The sequence below is a fragment of the Helianthus annuus genome, chromosome 3, assembly GCF_002127325.2.
Source record: "Helianthus annuus cultivar XRQ/B chromosome 3, HanXRQr2.0-SUNRISE, whole genome shotgun sequence".
Taxonomy (NCBI): Eukaryota; Viridiplantae; Streptophyta; class Magnoliopsida; order Asterales; family Asteraceae; genus Helianthus; species Helianthus annuus.
In genome coordinates, this window is record NC_035435.2 from 113,618,585 (window position 1) to 113,624,584 (window position 6,000).

Here is a 6,000-nt window from a genome sequence, read left to right on the forward strand (position 1 = left end):
CATCCCACGTCAGCCCGTAAGCTGCATCATTTCCGCGCTTGTTCCTCTCGGTCGTCCACCAATCTAGAGCTCGGTATAAGACGCCAGTGGCGTTATGAGTACGGAGATTATCAAGACAACCACTCTGGCGCAGGGTGACTTCGATCGAATCAAACCATTGGAACATGGTCGTAGGCCCATCTTCGCCGGTAAATTATTTCGGGCCGCGGGCTTTGAACTGCTTGAAGCTAAAAGTAGCATTAGGGGAATCATTCTGGGACTCTTCAGAAGACTTGCTACCGTTTTCATTCAGCTCACTAACAATCTTTGGAATAACTTTCACAATTTGCTTGGCGACCAAAGAAGTGATACGCTTGTCTTCATGATTGTGGCGAGCAGAACGGAAGTGAAATGATCCAAATGACGACATTGTCTGCAACAGACATCGCCATAGGACTCAGACACTATATAATCGAATCTCACCTCACACATACTTAATACTATCTAAGCTTAGGAACACAATCACGTAACACATAGGCACATAATCACAGAAACTTATAAGCACATAGAGCACAGAAACACTTAAGTCACAGAAACCACGAGGACAAGCTATATTTTGCACGTATTCACCTACATTAGTCTTACAAATTCACCTATCATTCAAAGTCCGCGAGTTCGAGAATAGCGATTGAGTAACATAGCATGCGACCGTCCACAAGTAGCAGCGATTTGTTAACGTTTTGAGATAGATGTGCAGTGCGGGTCGTGTGTGTCGATCAAAGCGAGAAGCGAAAAGCATATAAATTACCAAAAATCGAAACACATAAACAGGTAAAATCACATAAAACACGTAAAATCCACATAAAAGCAACGAATATCAGAGTTAGCGGCGGCGAACTCCAGAATCGAAACACATAAAATCGAGAAATAGATTGTCTTGGCTGATAGACGTCGACTGCCCAAAGTGATTCGACTATTAACAAGAACTTTTAGTGCATGCTTTGTCCTTCTAGACTGTGCTCTCGCCTCGATTTGGGCGAACGGCACGCATCCTTCCAGTTACAGTGTGACTTCAAGTCGTTGGAGTCCGTCGAGACTTTGGTGAGAGTTTTGTAAAACCAAAATAGAGCACAGAGCGAGTCGTCAAGGTCTGGGTTTCGCCCCTGTCTTAACAACTTTGTTCCTATTTTGATGAGATAGGGGGGAATCTGCGTTAAAGTACGGATTTCACTCCTGATTCAACGCAAATTCTCCTGTTTATGGATAAAAATGTGGGTCGAACAAGCGTCTTGATTGAGAGTTTACGGTTTTCACACCTAATCTCGATCTAGTCACTCGTTCATTTTCAAAAAATAGTGTGCAGTGATAGTGTTCAGCGAGTGCGAGCGAGAATAGTAAGTAAGCTCGTGCGGAACCCCTACTGGGTCGCACAAGTCGGTCTGTTGGTACTTAGACTATAGACTAGGTCGTTTCTAAGACATCGACCCGGACTAGGTCGAGTCTTGCCTAATTCTCTGTAGTTATGGCTCTGATACCAATCTGTCACACCCCAACCGATGACGGAAACATCGGGGCGCGGCACTGAGCGAAACAGATTGTCAAGAGAAATTCCATAACAACTAAATTACTAGATAGTTAATATTATGTCCCATACCATAACCCATCAAGTAACTAACTATTACAGACATAAATATCTCAAAACAAAACATTGTTCCGACAACTCAGATTAAAGTAAATAAATTGTCTTTGTTTGTTTCTAGACTCCATCCTACTTGATTCCACAAAAGCAGGTAAAGCACAGCATCCTAACACCTCAAACACCTGCCACATACGTTAAAATAAAGTCAATACACATAGTGTAAAGGTGAGCATTCAAGTTTGATAATCTAATAGAGTTCGAAATCGTTTACGCATAACAAGCATGTAACATGTAACAAAGTGAAAGCTAGTAGGTTATCGACAGAGAAATATGCACAGACGTGACTGCGAGTTGTAGAATGCGCATAACGTATCCCCACTGGGACACGTGAAGTAAAGCCCTTAACAACCCCTGTCCATGACAGGTGCTGAGTCCAAACATTGTGTTAACATAACATACAAGCATTCATCGAATTAACACGTAACATGCAATAACGGTCAGCGTATAAAGACTGTTTGCGTTGTGTGTCGATTGTGATTTGAATAAGTAACTTATCTAACACCCAAAAGTACATAAAGCAAAAAGGGTTCGAGTATACTCACAGATAGTGTTTAACAAGTAAACACTCTCTTGGATTGAAGGGAGCGTTGAGAGAGATTAGCCTGAACAGTTAACGATAGCATAAGCGAAGAACGGCGTGATAAAATGGTGAAAAGTGACTAAATGTCGATTGGTGATCCAATCGGATGGCAATCCGATCAGTTGGCCATTCGATCGGATGTCAATCCATTCAGATGCTCATCCGATCGGATGACCATTCAGTCGGATTCACATTCGTTTGGTAAGGATGTGTTTGTGTATGATGGCTTTGAAGTTTTCGTTGTAGCATTTTGAAAACAGAGAAGTATCTCTACCATTCAGGTCGATCGATCGGACGGTCGATCAATCGGACGGTCGTTCGATCGGATAGCGATCCGATTGGTAGGACACTTAGTGAGAACAAGTTCACAGCAGGACTGTCACTCGATCGGATAGCAATCCGATCGAATGGCAATCCGTTAGAAACTGATGTTCTTTGGAAGTTATGAAAATGATTAAGTGTCAAAGTTCCAAATGTCACTTGAACGGGTAGTCGCTCGATCGGATGGCAATCCGATCGGACGGTAATCCGTTCGACGTTCAGATCTTTGAAAATTTGAAGAAGATGTTTAAGTGTGGAACCAAGTGCAATCCAGTTGGATAGCAGTTCGATCGGATGGCTATCCGATCAGACGGCAATCCGTCCCAACGAATCTGATTGTCTTGAACTTGATTATTTTTGAAAGTTTTGCGGTTTGCTCGGACGATATGACAACGCACTACACAACGGAACTTCATCAAGTCCCAAGTCGTCCGATCGAACAGGAATCACCCAAGTCCGATCAATTTACTGGTTCGTGACGGTGGTTCATGTTTAACCCGAAACCGGTTGTCTCTTTGATAGAAACCAGATCTTGAACCAACACATCACTAAGAAAGAGTAGAAGGTCTGCGCATGCTCCGATTCTATCGGTTTTGAGTGCATTGAGTGTAAAAGAGTTGAAAGAAAGTTGGAAAAGTGTCTTTCAATCCTTTTAACTTTGAAAATGTTTAGATCTATGCGAAAACATTGTTTAATCATGTGGAAATCCTTCATATCTGAGTTATTCTTGGTGGAATGAGGTCAAAACTTGAAGTTCATAAGAACTCCATGATGACATCACACTAGAACACCTCAAATCCATTGATTTCACGGTTAAAAGTTTAGATTCAAAGGTGAAAAAGATGAAGAAGTGTGTGTAGATCATAGAAGTACAAGATTTAGGTTGAGAACTTACAAGAATCGCGAGAAATCGAGAGAAAGAAGGTCTGGAACGCTGCTGGTCGAATGAGGGAGCTGTCACATCACCAATGATGTGACAGGTGGGTATTTATAGGTTGCCAAAAAGGGAAAGTGCACAAGTGTCGGATAGGATGGCACCGATCGGATGACACTCCGATCGGATGGCCATTCGATCGGGTGGTCACTCGATCGTGTGGCTCCGACGAGTTGCGTTTTGACGTTTCGTTTCGCGTGTTGGGTTTTGCGATGCGTTCGAACGAGTTTGCGGTGCGACAGTATTAGACAATAACTACGATTAGCTTAATCAAAACCCGCTATATCTAACATACAATCATCATAAATAACTTGTGTTTAGCATTTACGATTAGATTGCGATTGCGATAGAGTTGCGATTGCGTTTCGATTAATCACCACAACCATAAACATAAATAAACATGCACAAGTAACACATAAATAGCATACACACATAAAACAATATCCAGAACGCATAATTCGAGTTGCGAATGCGATTGCAATGCGATAAGCGATAAAGCGATAAAACATGCGACAACATCGATTATTCAGAGATACTCCACATAATACAACTAAAGCGATTAAAATAACAGATTCGATTACAAGTCAAGAAAGTCAAATCAGTAGTTAGGCAAGGAGTGACAGATCGCAACTAGCAATCTTTTCTTCCTTTGACTTCAATCTTGACTTTGACTTTCGTAACACGGGGTGTTACAACTGCGATGCCTCGAACCTTGGTCTCGGTTGTGTTCTCATGCAACGGGACAAGGCTATCGCTTACGCGTCTCGTCAGCTCAAGATCCACGAGAAGAACTATACAACCCACGATCTCGAGCTTGGTGCAGTTGTTTTTGCGTTGAAGATTGGCGACACCACCTGTTTGGCACCAAGTATACAGTCTTCACCGACCATAAGAGCCTGCAACACATCTTGAGCCAAAAGGAACTGAATATGCGCCAACGACGGTGGGTTGAACTTCTTAATGATTATGACTGTGAGATTCGTTATCATCATGGCAAAGCAAATGTCGTTGCCGACACTCTAAGCCGACGAAGCTATTTACATAGCGTTCGTAATATCGAAGTCCAGCATAATCTCGAAGCTCTTATTCGCGACGCCCAACATGCTTGTTTTACCGAACGCACTTTGAAGAAGGAAAGGATTCTAAACGATGGCGCCCAGCTAGTGAATAAATCGAATGGGATATTCCATTTCCTAGACCGGATTTGGATCCCCAAGCGTACCGACCTACGACAGATTCTGATGGACGAAGACCACAAGTCTCAATATTCGATTCATCCCGGTGCCGATAAAATGTACCAGGACCTTCGCTACAAGTACTGGTGGTCGGGCATGAAGAAAGATATCGCTCTCTATGTTTCGAAGTGCCTGACTTGCTCGAAAGTCAAGGCCGAGCACCAAAGACCCTCTGGCTTACTCGTCCAACCCGAGATCCCTATGTGAAAATGGGAGAATATAGCTACGGACTTCATAACAAAACTCCCGTGCACCCCATCAGGTCACGACAGCATCTGGGTTGTCGTTGACCATTTGAATAAATCTGCTCATTTTCTGCCGATACGAGAAGAATATAAGGTAGAAAAATTAGCCCGAATCTACACCAATGAGATCATTTGTCGACATGGGACGCCTTGCGACATCATCTCTAACCGCGATGGTCGGTTTACCTCGCGTCTTTGGGAAACGTTTCAATCTGCTCTCGGTACTACTCTTAATCTAAGTACCGCCTTCCATCCCCAAACCGACGGTCAGACTGAAAGAACGATTCGCACCCTTGAAGACATTCTTCGCTCGTGTGTCATAGATTTCGGTGGTAATTGGGACGCATACTTACCTTTAGTCGAATTCTTGTGCAATAACAGTTATCACTCTAGCATCCAAATGGCACCATTTGAGGCATTATACGGAAGAAAATGTCGCTCGCCTATTGTATGGCCCGAGATCGGAGACTCGCAAATAACCGGTCCTGAGCTGTTGCAAGAAACGACTGACAAAATCCTCCAAATTCGAGAAAATCTGCTGAAAGCTTGGAGTCGTCAGAAAAGTTACGCCGATAGACGCCGCAAGCCCCTTGATTTTGACGTTGGCGATCACATACTCCTAAAGGTATCACCTTGGAAGGGTGTGATCAGATTTGGCAAGAAAGGAAAGCTCGCGCCTCGTTATGTTGGACCCTTTAAGATTCTAGAAAGGATCGGCAAAGTGGCCTACAGACTCGAACTACCGGAGGAACTTAGCAACGTCCACCCGACTTTTCACGTTTCGAACCTCAGAAAGTGTCTGGCCGAGCAGGATTTACAGGTTCCACTTGAGGATCTACAAGTGGACGAAACATTACACTTCGTGGAGAAGCCTGTCGAGATCATGGACCGAGAAACCAAGAAGCTCAGGCGCTCACGCATTCCTATTGTGAAGGTTCACTAGGAAGGCAAACGCCGCGCAGAGTCCACCTGGGAACTCGAAAGTGACATGAAAGCGAAGTACCCGC